This window comes from Ambystoma mexicanum, chromosome 3q (assembly GCF_040938575.1).
Source record: "Ambystoma mexicanum isolate Mex_15411 chromosome 3q, UKY_AmexF1_1, whole genome shotgun sequence".
In the NCBI taxonomy this organism is placed as follows: domain Eukaryota; kingdom Metazoa; phylum Chordata; class Amphibia; order Caudata; family Ambystomatidae; genus Ambystoma; species Ambystoma mexicanum.
Window position 1 is genome coordinate 441,789,422 of NC_090926.1, and position 18,207 is coordinate 441,807,628.

The following is an 18,207-nucleotide window of genomic DNA, read 5'->3' on the forward strand; positions in this document are numbered from 1 at the left end:
GATTCCATCAGGGTACGTGTATTTCGGGGTGCGTGTGAAGTTCCACACGCGATATCAGCATGGTACGTGTATTTCAGGGTGCCGGGAACTTTCACACGCGATTGGTGGAAATCCACATGTGTTCTGTCATCACGTGCAATGAGGGAAACACCTGCGCGCGTCACGTCACAGACGCGCTCACGCGCTAAGGGCCTTTGGTCCAATGAAATCGCATATGCGAGCTGCCGTGCATACGCGGTAAGGGCCTTTCCTCGTATTACACGCGGACGTGCAGTTTTCCATGCGCGCTTACGCGCATGGGCCCTTTCCTCATATTACACGCGGACGTGCAGTTTTTCACGCGCGCTGAAATGCCCATGCACGTCTGTACGCGTCACATCACAGGGGCGCTTGCGCTTGAGGGGCCTTCTGTCCAATGAAAATGCGTATGCGTGCAGACGCGCTTACGCGCTAAGGGCCTTTCCTCGAATTACACGCTGACGTGCAGATTTTTCACGTGCCAAATCACTCCATATCAAGCTGGCCACACGTAAGCACACAGAAGACCATGCTCCTGCCCAGAAGGCCGAACTACTGCACCCCAGAGCCCCGAGCACGCTCCCACCTGCCATCTGCTGCTGCCTGACTGCCTGCTGCCCACGTGCCCTGCCATTTGCTGCCTGCACATCAGCCAGGGGTGCTGTTGCTGTGACCACCCCTGCTGGAACCGAAGACTCCCGACTGGGATTCCATCGCTCCACAGCCCAGCCCCAGGACCCAGTTGCCCACCCACTCCTGCCTCTGGGGTTGTCATGTCGGGGTAAACACCATCTGTGACCACTGACAACCCCCGGCCAGAGAGGCAGAGGGGCACCAGCTTCAGTGCACCGAAGTTAGTGTGCTGGTGGAGCAAGTCCTGGGGCAGTATGATGCCCTCTTCGGAAGTTCCCGCGCCGACAAGGAAGGACGGACTCGGATCTGGACTGACATCGTGACTGCCATCAACGCGGAGGGGGTGGCAGTCCGCGACTTACAACATGTCAGGAAGCGCTGGGAGGACTTCAGGTCCAGGACCCTGAACAAGGCCCGGCACCTCTTGAAGGCAGCGGATGCCAAGGGCCACCGGGGCAACTTGTCGGAAGAACAGATGAGGGTCCTGGAACGCATATCCCCAGCGCTCCACGTCCAGGTCCTTGAGAAGCAGACCCGTCTGGAGTCGAGCGGTGAGTGTACATGCATCCTGATTGTGAGCAGTACGTGTGGTGATTATTCAGTAGTGTGCAGGTTGCACACCTGTTTGTATGGGGTCGAGTATGGGTGGGGGTGTACAGGGCCGTGGGGCTGACACATGCGAGGGCTGTAATGTGTGAGACATGGATGGTGCTTGTGTGTGTAGGCTTGCATGCCAAATGCAGTTGTGTGGGCACACATGTTTGGATGAATGTGTATGTAAGTAGACATGTCCGTGATGTCACGCATGTATGTTGTTTTTGGCTGCATGTATCAGCACTGTGTACATGTGCATGTGTGTATTTGACAAGGGTGCAACAGTGATGCAACATGGATGCATTTGACAGCGGTATGTGGAAGCCTGATTGGCAGATGTGACATGGATGCCCGTCTGAACAGTGCGACACTTGGCAGAGGTGTACACATGCATGCAAGTGTGGTGGTGTGTGTACATGTGTGGTGCACTTCCTGTGTTGCATGTGATGTATGGCTCACCTTTGGCTGCTCATGCTGTTGTATGTGTGTGGATGGTGGTGGCAGTTGCGATATGGCTGTGGTATGGCTCATGTGTGCGAGTTGTAATGACATGTGTGTTGGGGATTGTGATGACATGTCTGAGGTTTGCCAATGCCACTCATGTACAACTGTCATGTGTGTATGTGTCCATTGTACAGTGCCCTGATGCCTGTGTTTTGTTTCTCCCTGTCTGCAGCGTCAACTGATGAAGAGGGCGGAGAAGGTGCTGTGGAGCACAGCGGCGGTAATCCAACCGCCAGCCGGAGACGCAAGGCGCGGCTCCCCTTCCAGGTTGTCATCTCGTCGGGGAGTGAGGAGTCCGCTGCCGCGTCCCAGGCCGCAGCTGCCGGGGGGAGGTCCAAGAGGCGGAGGTTGGAGTTGGACTCCTCGGCAGCAGAAGGGGCAGCTGGGACCCCACAGGGCCCAACAGGGGAAGATGGCATGGAGTCATCCAGGTTGGTGGGGGGTTTGGTGGAGGAGGAGGCCGTGCAATCACCAGAGATGGTGTCTGGAGGTGGGGATCCCAATGGTGCTAGTGGTGCAGTGCACGGCTCACAATGGTCAGGGCGGAGAACTCCATGCGGAGGGCCCTGAGGCGGGCCGAGTGCCTCGAGGCAATCCGCAGGGGTTTGGAGGTGGACCCTCGGGGCCATGGAGGAGGACCGCCTCCGGGACATTGAGGAGGAGTTCGATTATGCCCTGGCCCGGAACATCCACAAGTGAGCCGTGAAACTAGCCCGCTGCCCTTGTACATAGTTTCTAGGTAGTGTTAGGTTTCATTTTGGTTTTTATTTTATTTGGACCTTTCGGACATTGGCCACATTTTTGTATATAGTTTATTTTATTAGTTAGTGTAGTTAGATAGGTTTCCTTTATTTTGTTGGGATAATGGACCCTGGATTGTTCCCATGTACATAGTTGACAGTTGGATTGTATTTTTTTTTCTATTTTTAACCATGGACCAATGGCTTTCTTTTTTATTTCCCATTGGATTTTGTTTTGTGGACATTGACTTTGGACATTACTTTGGATTTTTATTTTTGGTTTTGCTTTTTTTGACGGACATGCTTCTTTTCATTTTTGTACATTCACGTTTCTGTTTCTTCATTTTTTATTCTATTGATGTTTCCTTTAATACATATTATTTTTGGTGAACTTCAATGTATGGTATCTCATTGGTTTCATGCATTTCATGATATGTGTTTTGAGATTCACTGACACCCATTGGGTGTATGTGAGGGAAATGTGTTTGTTTCGGAACTTGCAATTGGTGTTCTGTGATGTAATTGCAAATTATGAGTGGGTGGATGCAATACTCGGGTGGGTGTTTTGCATTTGGAGGCTGACCATAGGGACCAGGGATCTAGATTGTGATGACATGTTGGCTGGGGAACATGAGTTGCACATGGGTGGGGGACTGCTGGCAGGTGCCCCAAAGTGCTGGGGGGTGGGGGTGGTGGGAGACATGGGTGGGGGCCTGGTGGAGGCTGCCCCTGCACTGCTGGGGGGTGGGGGTGGTGGGGAACATGAGTTGGACATGGGTTGGGGCCTGCTGGCAGGTGCCCCACAGTGCTGGGGGGTGGGGGTGGTGTGAGACATGGGTGGGGGCCTGGTGGAGGCTGCCCCTGCACTGCTGGGGGGTGGGGGTGGTGGGAGACATGGGTGGGGGCCTGGTGCAGGCTGCCCCTGGTGACTGGGGGGGTGGGGGTGGTGGGAGACATGGGTGGGGGCCTGGTGGAGGCTGCCCCTGGTGACTGGGGGGGTGGGGGTGGCGGGAGACATGGGTGGGGGCCTGGTGGAGGCTGCCCCTGCACTGCTGGGGGGTGGGGTGGTGGGAGACATGGGTGGGGGCCTGGTGGAGGCTGCCCCTGCACTGCGGGGGGGTGGGGGTGGTGGGAGACATGGGTGGGGGCCTGGTGGAGGCTGCCCCTGGTGACTGGGGGGGTGGGGGTGGTGGGAGACATGGGTGGGGGCCTGGTGGAGGCTGCCCCTGGTGACTAGGGGGGTGGGGGTGGCGGGAGACATGGGTGGGGGCCTGGTGGAGGCTGCCCCTGCACTGCTGGGGGGTGGGGTGGTGGGAGACATGGGTGGGGGCCTGGTGGAGGCTGCCCCTGCACTGCTGGGGGGTGGGGGTGGTGTGAGACATGGGTGGGGGCCTGGTGGAGGCTGCCCCTGCACTGCTGGGGGGTGGGGGTGGTGTGAGACATGGGTGGGGGCCTGGTGGAGGCTGCCCCTGCACTGCTGGGGGCTGGGGGTGGTGGGAGACATGGGTGGGGCCTGCTGGCAGGTGCCCCACAGTGCTGGGGGGTGGGGGTGGTGGGGAACATGGTTGGACATGGGTGGGGGCCTGCTGGCAGGTGACCCACAGTGCTGGGGGGTGGGGCTGGTGGGAGACATGGGTGGGGGCCTGGTGGAGGCTGCCCCTGGTGGCTGGGGGGTGGGGGTGGTGTGAGACATGGGTGGGGGCCTGGTGGAGGCTGCCCCTGCACTGCTGGGGGGTGGGGGTGGTGTGAGACATGGGTGGGGGCCTGGTGGGGGCTGCCCCTGCACTGCTGGTGGGTGGGGGTGGTGTGAGACATGGGTGGGGGCCTGGTGGAGGCTGCCCATGCACTGCTGGGGGGTGGGGGTGGTGGGAGACATGGTGGTGCCTGCTGGCAGGTGCCCCACAGTGCTGGGGGGTGGGGGTGGTGGGGAACATGAGTTGGACATGGGTGGGGGCCTGCTGGCAGGTGCCCCACAGTGCTGGGGGGTGGGGGTGGTGGGGAACATGGTTGGACATGGGTGGGGGCCTGCTGGCAGGTGACCCACAGTGCTGGGGGGTGGGGCTGGTGGGAGACATGGGTGGGGGCCTGGTGGAGGCTGCCCCTGGTGGCTGGGGGGTGGGGGTGGTGTGAGACATGGGTGGGGGCCTGGTGGAGGCTGCCCTTGCACTGCTGGGGGGTGGCGGTGGTGTGAGACATGGGTTGGGGCCTGGTGGAGGCTGCCCCTGCACTGCTGGGGGGTGGGGGTGGTGTGAGACATGGGCGGGGGCCTGGTGGAGGCTGCCCCTGCACTGCTGGGGGGAGGGGGTGGTGGGAGACATGGGTGGGGCCTGCTGGCAGGTGCCCCACAGTGCTGGGGGGTGGGGGTGGTGGGGAACATGGTTGGACATGGGTGGGGGCCTGCTGGCAGGGGACCCACAGTGCTGGGGGGTGGGGGTGGTAGGAGACATGGGTGGGGGCCTGGTGGAGGCTGCCCCTGGTGGCTGGGGGGTGGGGGTGGTGTGAGACATGGGTGGGGGCCTGGTGGAGGCTGCCCCTGCACTGCTGGGTGGTGGGAGACATGGGTGGGGGCCTGGTTGAGGCTGCCCCTGCACTGCTGGGGGGTGGGGGTGGTGGGTGACATGGGTGGGGGCCTGGTGGAGGCTGCCCCTGCACTGCTGGGGGGTGGGGGTGGTGGGAGACATGGGTGAGGGCCTGGTTGAGGCTGCCCCTGCACTGCTGGGGGGTGGGGGTGGTGGGAGACATGGGTGGGGGCCTGGTGGAGGCTGCCCCTGGTGGCTGGGGGGTGGGGGTGGTGTGAGACATGGGTGGGGGCCTGGTGGAGGCTGCCCCTGGTGGCTGGGGGGTGGGGGTGGTGTGAGACATGGGTGGGGGCCTGGTGGAGGCTGCCCCTGCACTGCTGGGGGGTGCGGGTGGTGGGAGACATGGGTGGGGGCATGGTGGTGGGTGCCCCTGCACTGCTGGGGGGTGGGGGTGGTGGGAGACATGGGTGGGGGCCTGGTGGAGGCTGCCCCTGGTGACTGGGGGGTGGGGGAGGTGGGAGACATGGGTGGGGGCCTGGTGGAGGCTGCCCCTGGTGACTGAGGGGGGTGGGGGTGGTGGGAGACATGGGTGGGGGCCTGGTGGAGGCTGCCCCTGCACTGCTGGGGGGTGGGGGTGGTGGGAGACATGGGTGGGGGCCTGGTGGAGGCTGCCCCTGCACTGCTGGGGGGTGGGGGTGGTGTGAGACATGGGTGGGGGCCTGGTGGAGGCTGCCCCTGCACTGCTGGGGGGTGGGGGTGGTGGGAGACATGGGTGGGGGCCTGGTGGAGGCTGACCCTGCACTGCTGGGGGGTGGGGGTGGTGGGAGACATGGGTGGGGGCCTGGTGGAGGCTTCCCCTGGTGACTGGGGGGGTGGGGGTGGTGGGAGACATGGGTGGGGGCATGGTGGAGGCTGCCCCTGGTGACTGGGGGGGTGGGGGTGGTGGGAGACATGGGGTGGGGCCTGGTTGAGGCTGCCCCTGCACTGCTGGGGGGTGGGGGTGGTGGGACGACATGGGTGGGGGCCTGGTGGAGGCTGCCCCTGGTGGCTGGGGGGTGGGGGTGGTGGGGAACATGAGTTGGACATGGGTGGGGGCCTGCTGGCAGGTGCACCACAGTGCTGGGGGGTGGGGGTGGTGGGGAACATGAGTTGGACATGGGTGGGGGCCTGCTGGCAGGTGCCCCTGGTGACTGGGGGGTGGGGGTGGTGGGAGACATGAGTGGGGGCCTGGTGGAGGCTGCCCCTGGTGGCTGGGGGATGGGGTGGTGGTAGACATGGGTGGGGGCCTGGTGGAGGCTGCACCTGCACTGCTGGGGGGTGGGGGGGGTGGGAGACATGGGTGGGGGCCTGGTGGAGGCTGCCCCTGGTGGCTGGGGGGTGGGGGTGGTGGGAGACATGGGTGGGAGCCTGGTGGAGGCTGCCCCTGCACTGCTGGGGGGTCGGGGTGGTGGGAGACATGGGTGGGGGCCTGGTGGTGGGTGCCCCTGCACTGCTGGGGGGTGGGGGTGGTGGGAGACATGGGTGGGGGCCTGGTGGAGGCTGCCCCTGGTGACTGGGGGGTGGGGGTGGTGGGAGACATGGGTGGGGGCCTGGTGGAGGCTGCCCCTGGTGACTGGGGGGGTGGGGGTGGTGGGGAACATGAGTTGGACATGGGTGGGGGCCTGCTGGTAGGTGCCCCACAGTGCTGGGGGGTGGGGGTGGTGGGGAACATGAGTTGGACATGGGTGGGGGCCTGCTGGCAGGTGCCCCTGGTGCCTGGGGGGTGGGGGTGGTGGGAGACATGAGTGGGGGCCTGGTGGAGGCTGCCCCTGGTGGCTGGGGGATGGGGGTGGTGGTAGACATGGGTGGGGGCCTGGTGGAGGCTGCCCCTGCACTGCTGGGGGGTGGGGGTGGTGGGAGACATGGGTGGGGGCCTGGTGGAGGCTGCCCCTGGTGGCTGGGGGGTGGGGGTGGTGGGAGACATGGGTGGGGGCCTGGTGGAGGCTGCCCCTGCACTGCTGGGGGTTGCGGGTGGTGGGAGACATGGGTGGTGGCCTGGTGGTGGGTGCCCCTGCACTGCTGGGGGTGGGGGTGATGGGAGACATGGGTGGGGGCCTGGTGGAGGCTGCCCCTGGTGCCTGGGGGGTGGGGGTGGTGGGAGACATGGGTGGGGGCCTGGTGGAGGCTGCCCCTGGTGACTGGAGGGGTGGGGGTGTTGGGAGACATGGGTGGGGGCCTGGTGGAGGCTGCCCCTGCACTGCTGGGGGGTGGGGGTGGTGGGAGACATGGGTGGGGGCCTGGTGGAGGCTGCCCCTGCACTGCTGGGGGGTGGGAGTGGTGTGAGACATGGGCGAGGGCCTGGTGGAGGCTGCCCCTGCACTGCTGGGGGGTGGGGGTGGTGTGAGCCATGGGTGGGGGCCTGGTGGAGGCTGCCCCTGCACTGCTGGGGGGTGGGGGTGGTGGGAGACATGGGTGGGGCCTGCTGGCAGGTGCCCCACAGTGCTGGGGGGTGGGGGTGGTGGGGAACATGAGTTGGACATGGGTGGGGGGCTGCTGGCAGGTGCCCCACAGTGCTGGGGGTGGGGGTGGTGGGTAACATGGTTGGACATGGTGGGGGCCTGCTGGCAGGTGACCCACAGTGCTGGGGGGTGGGGGTGGTGGGAGACATGGGTGGGGGCCTGGTGGAGGCTGCCCCTGGTGGCTGGGGGGTGGGGGTGGTGTGAGACATGGGTGGGGGCCTGGTGGAGGCTGCCCCTGCACTGCTGGGGGGTGGGGGTGGTGGGAGACATGGGTGGGGGCCTGGTGGTGGCTGCCCCTGCACTGCTGGGTGGGTGGGGGTGGTGGAAGACATGGGTGGGGGCCTGGTGGAGGATGCCCCTGATGGCTGGGGGGTGGGGGTGGTGGGGAACATGAGTTGGACATGGGTGGGGCCTGCTGGCAGGTGCCCCACAGTGCTGGGGGTGGGGGTGGTGGGGAACATGAGTTGGACATGGGTGGGGGCCTGCTGGCAGGTGCCCCTGGTGACTCTGGGGTGGGGGGGTGGGAGACATGAGTGGGGGCCTGGTGGAGGCTGCCCCTGGTGGCTGGGGGATGGGGTGGTGGTAGACATGTTTGGGGGCCTGGTGAAGGCTGCCCCTGCACTGCTGGGGGGTGGGGGTGGTGGGAGACATGGGTGGGGGCCTGGTGGAGGCTGCCCCTGGTGGCTGTGGGGTGGGGGTGGTGGGAGACATGGGTGGGGGCCTGGTGGAGGCTGCCCCTGCACTGCTGGGGGGTGGGGGTGGTGGAAGACATGGGTGGGGGCCTGGTGGTGGGTGCCCCTGCACTGCTGGGGGGTGGGGGTGGTGGGAGACATGGGTGGGGGCCTGGTGGCGGCTGCCCCTGGTGACTGGGGGGTGGGGGTGGTGGGAGACATGGGTGGGGGCCTGGTGGAGGCTGCCTCTGGTGACTGGGGGGTGGGGGTGGTGGGAGACATGGATGGGGGCCTGGTGGAGGCTGCCCCTGCACTGCTGGGGGGTGGGGTGGTGGGAGACATGGGTGGGGGCCTGGTGGAGGCTGCCCCTGCACTGCTGGGTGGTGGGGGTGGTGGGAGACATGGGTGGGGGCCTGGTGGAGGCTGCCCCTGCACTGCTGGAGGGTGGGGGTGGTGGGAGACATGGGCGGGGGCCTGGTGGAGGCTGCCCCTGGTGACTGGGGGGGTGGGGGTGGTGGGAGACATGGGTGGGGGCCTGGTGGAGGGTGCCCCTGGTGGCTGGGGGTGCAGGGGGACATGCATTGGTGGACAGTAGTGCAAGTTGACATGTGGGTTGGCTGGTGGGCATGGCCATGGTGGATGGGGTGCCTGCATGACATGTGCTGGGTAGGCCCCTGTGATGTGAGCCACCTGCAGGGGCCGTGGAGGGTGTAGAGGGAACACCTGGGAGGACCCACACGTGCAATTCACGTGTGCTGCTCCCCGCGCACCCCTGTAATACACGTACCCTGATGATATCACTTGTGGAACTTCCCGCGCACCCCTGTAATACACGTACCCTGATGGAATTGCGTGTGGAACTTCCCGCGCACCCCTGGAATACACGTACCCTGCTGAGATCGCGTGTGTGACTTCCCGCGCACCCCAGAAATACACATATCCCGCTCAATCGCGTGTGTAACTTCCCGCGCACCCCCGAAATACACGTACCCCACTCAATCGCGTGTATAACTACCCGCGCACCCCCGATATACACGTACCCCGCTCAATCGCGTGTGTAACTTCCCGCGCACCCCCGAAATACACGTACCCCGCTCAATCGCGTGTGTCACTTCCCGCGCGCCCCCGAAATACACGTACCCCGCTCGATCGCGTGTGTTGCTTCCCGCGCACCCCCGAAATACACGTACCCCGCTCAATCGCGTGTGTAACTTCCCGCACACCCCCGAAATACACGTACCCCGCTCATTCGCGTGTGTAACTACCCGCGCACCCCCGATATACACGTACCCCGCTCAATCGAATGTGTAACTTCCCGCGCACCCCCGAAATACACGTACCCCGCTCAATCGGGTGTGTCACTTCCCGCGCGCCCCGAAATACACATACCCCGCTCAATCGCGTGTGTTTCTTCCCGCGCACCCCCGCAATACACGTGCCCCGCTCGCACAGGCCCAATTGCTGTATGTTGCGACTTTTGTGATGCGCTGGGACTCTACCGCCTGCCTTCGTGTGGCGGACGTGTTTCAGCTTGTGCGTGTCTTTGGCAGTGCGTGGCTTTGTCCTATTCGATTACGTGAATACGTGTGGTTCGAGTGTGTGTGGGCGTTCCGTCTGCTTCCCTGCAGTACATCCCCAGTTACGCCCTTATTTTCGCGCGTTGGTCCCCATTCTGCGCATTACGCCCCGTGTCCCGCCCACTTTCTGGTGTATGCGCCGAGGTTGTGCGCTTTCCCTGTGCGCGTTGCGCACGCCTTTCGGGATGTTGCAGTGAATTGTGCGCCATGCACGGGTTTGGCGCACATCCCGAGGTGAACACGCGCAGGGACTTCCATGAATCGCACGCGTGCGCGTGTGCCTGTTTCTTTGCGCTTGCGCCTGCTTGCGCCTGCTTGTGCCTGCTTGCGCAACGATTTTCGGCGCACGTTTGTTCCATGAATCGGCCCCTCAGTGTATAAACTGTATTATGCTAAAAGTTCTGCTTTAGAACTAGCCAATTTAAATAACACTCTTCTACATGGTACACCCAAATACCTACAAGAAGAAATCGACTGTATCCAGAGAAAATATATTGGAAGTGAAAGCCACTTACAAAATGCAATAGCTTTAGAACAGACTAGCAACATTTGTGCACATGGTAACCTTCTATTACACACATACAAAAAAGAAATACAAAAATTTAAAAGTACATCCGCTGAAGTACCAAACCATGTGTGTGTGTGTTGCCGCAGAACTTTTTACAAAAGTAACACAAAAACTATAGACGTAACGTACAAAATAGAATACAATGAAGATCCCAAATGGTTTGAATTAGCTCTCTACCTTTTAGCAGAAAACAAATACGAAATAAGCGAACCTTTAATATGTTGCAGTTACTGCACTACAAAACTTGACAACAAACAAACTCCTTCACGTGCTTTCACAAATAACTTGGAAATATTCCCACTACCGAAATCCCTGCAACAACTCAATTTGTAGGAGAGCATCATAATTCAAACAGTACACCCATTTCAAGCAAAAATACGCCTTCAACCAAAAACAGCAAAATTACCTCCCTCTGAATTGGTGAAAGGCATTTGTGGCAAAGCAGTTTATTTGCCATTAGACCTGACCGAAGATGTGCACACTCTAGGAGGGCAACGTCCAATAGAGCATTCTTTAATTGTCTTAATAAATGGTGTACCAACAAAAGACAAAAAATGTGGCCACAACTCATGGACTTACATAAAGATAGACAAGCCTTGCAATATCTGAACGACAATAATGAATACTACAAAGAAATAAATATTGAAGACAGTTTACGGGAAACAACTGAAATAATTCAAGAGTCATCAGAAACTGGTCAATTTGAACTTCTGGATCCTGCTGCAGTATCCACTCTTTTGGAGCATTATACAATTCATCCATTGCACTCTAATGAGAGTATAGATGATGCACTAGAAACTTACAAAATGCGACAAACCAAAGGTTCACCAAAGAGCATATGGGAAAAAAAGTACAGAAGCACATGCTTTTCCACTACTATTTCCTTCTTGCTAAGGAGGAACATACGATGATAGACCCACTTAGATAACAGCATCAGAATACCGCTCATTACGAATGTATTCTGAAGATCCCAGATTTAGACAAAATGTGTAATACATAATCCACCTACTCTTTGAAAGTGAACTAGCAACCCTATGTTACGGAGTTGCACACATATTGAAATCTGGAACAAACTTTCAAAATATGTCAGCTACTCAATTAATACAAAAAGTGCAAGAAAAAGATGACGTTTTACAATCAAGCATAACTAATCTGTTTGCAAACATGCGTGGTATGAAAGAATACTGGTTCTGGCATCACGGAGATGTACGTTGTATAATCAGAAACCTTGGACCACCCACTTGGTTTGTTACATTAAGTTGTGCAGAATATGCATGGGAAGATTTACATGATTTCCTATGCATATCAAACAACAACAAAACCAACATAGATATACTAACACCTGGAGAACGTTGCTCTCTAGATCCTGTTAATGTTTCAAGATATTTCCGCCATCGTTTCATTGCTATGCTACACTTTATTTGTAATAAAACTGTTCCTCCTCTCAGAGAAGTACACTTCTTTTGGAGAAAAGAATACCAAGCCAGAGGAGCACCACATATCCACATGCTTTTATGGAAAGGTGCACCTAAATTTGGTCAGGACAGTGATGCCACTGTTTTGCAGTTCATCCAAAAATATGTCACTTGTTAAATCCCGTCACAAACGACACATAGTGACCTTCATGGACAAATTGTTAAATTTCAAAGACACAAATGTGGCAAATATAATCATCGCAAATACAAAAACAAAGGGAAATACTACACCAAATGCCGCTTTGGTTTCCCTAGACCAGTTACAGAAACAGGTGACTTGAACAACTTCATGTCTTCAGTTCAACATAGTGTTATAGGTAAATCACCTAAAAACACGTATTACCTAAAAAGAACAGAAGAATCAAAATATATCAATGATTACAATGCAATCATTGCCCTCTTATGGAATGCAAACATAGATGTGCAGTACATTGCAGACAATTCCACTGCAGTTGCACAATATGTTACAGCCTGCTTAACAAAAGCAGAAAAAACAGAGCTTCAAGACCTCTGGAATGACCTATCATCAGAGAAAACACTATCTCAGAAATTGTACAAGCTAGGCATACAAATGCTCTATCATAGAGAATGTGGCACCTACGAGCTACAAATCATGGTACTGCTTTGTGTGGAAAATCTGAAAATATAGTAAGGCTAAGTCTTGGTCCTGCTAAATCTAGAAAAAGAGTTCTCAAATCGTATGAGGATATAGAAATAATAGCCAAAACTTATCGCAACAGCCACGACATTTTGAAAAACAATTTAATAGACACATACTACCTGAACAGGAGTACCACTTTAGAAACCATGTGTCTATACCACATAGCCCAAAACTTTGCATATATATATAAAACCTGATGAAAAAAAAGGTAGCTATAGAGTGACAGATTGTGAAGGCAGCTTAGTAAAATTTACCAAACGAAGCTTAATTAATCATGTCAAATTGTCATTAAAAACTCCTCAACAGAAAAAAAAGTATATTACATGTCCCTGCTGCAACTTTTTAAACCATGGAGAAAAGAAGAAGAGATACTAGATAACTATGACTGTTATGAAGACGCTTTCAAAGCAAATGAAAGCACTATCACCGATGTGAACTTTACGCAGTACAAAACAATGTTGCACAATGAACAGCTACACGCAGAAGAACTCCAGGCCCAACTAGAAAAGGACACTCACGACAGTAGTCAACCTTTTCTAACAGGAAGCCAAGAACCACTGGGACAGCCACTAATAGCAAATGAGGCAGATTTAGATATGACAGAAGTAGAAAACACCATGTGTCACTATGAAGAAGATACAGAAGACTTAACTACTACAATCAAAACTGAACAAAGACCAGCACACCATTTTTGAAGAAGTAATAAAAGAAATTGCACATGGTGTACAACACACAAAAATACCTGCCATAATTACAAACCTATACTGCTGTACGTCAGTGGTGAAGCTGGTTCAGGCAAAACATTCTTAATCAAAATCATCAGCAAGTTCCTTCAACAATTGACAAACAGCAAATTGTCAGCTGTTGTAACTGCCCCAAAGGTTTAGCTGCCTACAACATAGGCAGTGTCACTTTACACCGATTACTACTCCTTCCAGTGGAAAACCAAAACAAATTAGATTATTACAAACTTTCTACAGAAGCTGCAATGGAACTACACAGAGTATTAAAACAAATGAAAATGCTACTAATATATGAAGTGAGCATGGTCTCCATCCTAATGTTGACTTTTATTCACCTCAGATTTCAAGAAGTACTTAAAACAAACTATGAAGAACTCTTTGCAGGAAAACACATTATTGTTTTCGGAGATCTTCTACAATTGACACCTGTGAAAGGTAACCTATTTTTAAAACCTTAGGACACAAACTCTGCCGTATAACTGTTGGCAGCATAGGAAAGGTCAACCTTTGGCAACATTTCCAATACAGAGAATTAACAGAAAACATGCATCAATCTGCAGACCTTACTTACGCCAACATTTTAAAATGTTTTAGAATTGGTGTACTATCTCAAGAAGCACAAGCAATATTGAAAACCCAGCACATCCATGCACATTATGGCGATAAAACATGTGCTACTGATGTTATTGAACAATTATCACACAAAAATGTCAATTGTATGGCCTTAATGCCAACTCTTGCAAGCAGTTCCAAATTTAATGAAACAATGTTAAAAAAAAGAAATGCAACCAATAATTGAAATTTGCTCCACAGACAAACTGGACGTACATGGTATGACACTACCCATGTGTCAGCAAGTCACAACAAGACTAAATACCTTAAATAATTCATCTCCAACACAGCTGGGTTGGAAAAAATATTAAAATTATCCTTAAATTGTAGAGTAATGCTTAAACATGACCTTGCCATGGAGCAAGGACTAGTTAATGGGGCACTGGGTACATTGGCTTTCAAACATACCCATGTGACAACAACATTCAGTTTGTCAATATTCTCTTTGACAAACTTTTAGAAGTAAAAAGGATAGGGCGCTCAACAGCTCGATTCCTTCTCTTCAAAGACATGTATGTAGGTAGAGAACACTTTTCTGTAACTCTTGCATATGCAGTCACCATTCATAAGTCCCAAGGTCTTACCCTAGACAAAGCATTGATAGATATTGGAAACACAGTCTTTAAAGATGGCATGAGCTATTTGCCATAGGCCTACGGCCATGTACCCAACGGCCTACGGCCATGTACCCAAGACTCTAGGCCCTAGCCACAACCACCGCAGCATATCACACACGGCGACTTATAACTCAGTACCACACTCACAGAATCACACATGTTAACTGCGTCATGTACTCAATTTTAATGACCGCTGACACCACGCGTGTCCTTAGAACAGTTTCAACTTGCCTGTGCATAGCACGGACGAAAATACTATCCTTATGAGACCCCTCAGTAATTACAAACACCCCGGACAGTGCGGCCATGGCAAATACATCATTAGCACCTGCCGCCTAAACAAATACAGTATTTCACCAATCTCTTACTCTCTAAACCTCCCCAAGCACTCTGACACACCAAAACACTCCCCAAAACTGCATTTCGCCTCTGTTCGCCGCCGTGCTGTCGGCGGATCCAAGATGTCAGGTGCATCTGAACAATCTGACGCAGATCACGCCTCACTCCAGCCAATCGGCGGACATGTTGTGTGTCCGCGATCATGACAAAGAGCCCATTAGCCAATCGTTATCTTGTCTGTGCAGCGAACAGGGAAGTGTGATCGCGGAGTGAACATAGCTATCACTAATTTTTTTAGACATACTTTTTGGTCGTGTTAAAGAAAACTACTGGACGGAATGGCACCAAATTTACAAAAGCACACTTTCGGGTCCAAGCTCCTGCTCCTGCCGCCAATTTGGTGAAAATCCGTCCAGCGATTTGGGCTATAGGTGTTCGCAAAGTTTTTCACCCATTCAGTCTATGGGAAAAAAAGACATTTGGGACCCCCCCTATATCTTTCCCCCCCGGACCAAACATCACCAAACTTTTCAGACAAATTCACAGTGACCCATATACATTATCTGCAAAGTTTGTTAAGGATTCGTACAGGGTGAGCAAAGTTATAAACTGCCCAAAAAGTGCTCTTCCTATGGAAACAGAAACTTAACCATAACTTCCGTGGCCGTGTAATAGAATCTGGATGTTCCACGTCGCATTTTAGCAAACCAGGACCTCAGTAGCAAAAGGGCTGAAAGTGTGGCACAGCAGCTAAAACAGCTGAAGATGGAGGAAGAATCGAGAAGGCTTGCTTTGCCCAGTGTCAAAGGTTGAAGCAGCCAAGAAGCTGGTTATCTATTTGAGAGGATACAATGAACGTGAGAAGCGAGACGAGCTCCTATTGAGGTGCAATGGAAAACTACTATGAGTGGCAAGTTTTATTCATTTAATAGTATTCAATGCGAAGAAGGAACTAAAACATAATCTCCTGTCACATGGGGTAGATGGAAATAGACTTTGGGCAAGCTGCATCGAGACTGAAGAAGGTGCTCACACTCCCTTCTATTCTCAGGTGCAGTCATACTTGCAAGGCCGAGTTCAAGGACAACTCGAAAGGCAGACAGCAGAAATGAGGATGGATGATGGGATAATTGGTTGGAGAGGCATGGTCAAGTCCACCCACAAGCACCTAGAGTACCAGCTTGCGTGCTGCTAGCAAGTGGAATATTCCAGAGGGGTACAAGCGTGCCAACCAATTATAGAGGGCCATGTAGCACAGAGCCCTATAGTTTGAGAGCCAATGAAACAGTGTGTATTTGATGACAATGAAGATGACATGCACTAGGGGTGGGCATAGTTGTCCACCTGACTATAGAGACCCAATCATAATCCTATCTCCCATAGAAAGTATACTTAGAGTTTCCCTGTAGACCAACCACAATGCCAGATAAGTTTTCTTAGTTTGAGACATAATTTGATGATGAGTTTTTGCTATAAACAATAAAAGTGTATTTTCTCTTGTAAAACGTTGAGAGATATGCTGTGAGACGTCCACTGATGTCTGTTGTACTCCCTGCTTTAGACAATTGATATTAAAACAGCTATGTTTTTCCAACTTCCTGAGTCAGTCTTATTATTGATGTATGATTAAATTCTGGATCTCCATCCATCCAATAAAGCATTACCTCATTAAAAGGACCTACGGGTTCACGTGGTAGCAGAGATATGATGGTTAGCCCCATCGACCAGTAAGTTTCCAGTATTTCGGCCGATCGGACATACTCCGGCATCTAGCCAAAAAATCGCAAGGTTTCCTATGGAGAGAGGCCGATATAGAATTCTTGCAAGAAAAATCGATATAGGTGGGATGGGCCCCTCTTTGATGAAATCCCTCCTGGTTTCCACAGGCACCTTGCGGACGGAAGGTGGAAATGGCTGATTGGAGGAGGGGAGACAATACCGAACGTAGAAAAGAAACAGGGGTTTGTTTAGAATATAACGAAGAGCTTTTACAGTAAAACAAAGAGCGTTTTAAGAGCCCGGTTCCTACCTCAAGGCAGGTCTAGAAGGAGTAATTTCAAACTCCAATCCAGGTATAGATAGGCGGCACGTAAACAGTTTTATGATAGGGAATGACTCAAACTCCAATCAGAGTATTTTAGGGGCTAGTTGAACAGGAATATCATGGTATATATATGTAAAAAGTTTTGACTTGTCTGTCTGTCGGTGTTGTGCATTAGAGGAAAAGGTGTTGAAGAACGACAAGAACAAGCTCTGTAAAGTTCAAGTAGAGATAAAAAGCTATAGCCTATTTTAGGCCATTGTCAGCACCAACTGAAAAGTAGGTTGAGATAATTGAGAAATAGAGGCTGTGAGCAGCGAAAGATGGAGCACAGTCATATTTGTTGTTTTTCTGAAACCTATCTGTGTAAGCAACAGTAAGTATTGACAGTCAATTGAGACTTGTCACAATGGGAGATATTACTCCACTGATGCACCTGTGTTAAACACTGCCAAAACACATGCCAAAGCTCAAACAGTATAGTGCGGAATGAGTAAAGGGGCAGTTAAAATGTTCATGCCATGGCCACAAGGGGGATCGCTGTCGAAAGCAGTACTGCAACACATGACCACATGCTTGCATGCTGCGCACACAGGGAAGAAATTGGAGAAAATATTATCTATTTTAGAGCTCTGGAAAATGTATTAGGAAGAGCAGGGGGACCCTCCACCTGAGGAATGGAAGATTAGCCAGAGTGAGGAGGAAGGTGTTGAGCCTTCTGCTGCCCTTACCTTGCCGGAAGTAAATGGCAATAGTAGAGAAGATGTTGGATTGTATCCATTAAAGGAACTAAAAGTGACAACAGGGTATAGTAATCTGATATATGAACCGCCTGCTTATAGTAGTGATGCTAGTCCAGAAGAGACAAGAAGAAAAGAGGAGATCTTTTAGATCGTATAGAGCAAGAAGGAGAAAAGCGAGCGATCGAATGTAACCACAGACCTAGAACGCGAGATTAAGAGATGGAAAGGAGAAAAAGAGAAAGCTGATGAAGTAACGCTCATACAGAATTAATGTATGGGTGGACAAATACTGTTCAAGCTTGATGGGAAAAGTATTCAGGAAGTCAGGCAAAGGGAAGATGAAGACAAGAAGTACAAAAAACACAGGGAACGAGAAAAGAGACTGAAAAAGGATGAACATAAGAGAAAGACTAGGCAGAGGCGAGAACAGATGTATCAGGAACAACAGCAAAAGAAAGAAGAAAGTGTGGAGGAGCAATGGAAATATGACAACAGGCAGAGAGAAATCGAAGAACGAGATAGGCAAGAAAGGAAGAGAGAACAGGAGGAAGTGCAGAAATTAAGGGATAAAAGGATGCAAAGATGAAGGGAAGAAGAAGAGCATAGAGCGACCAAAAGAATGGAAGAGAAAAGACTAGAAGAGAAAAGAGTCAG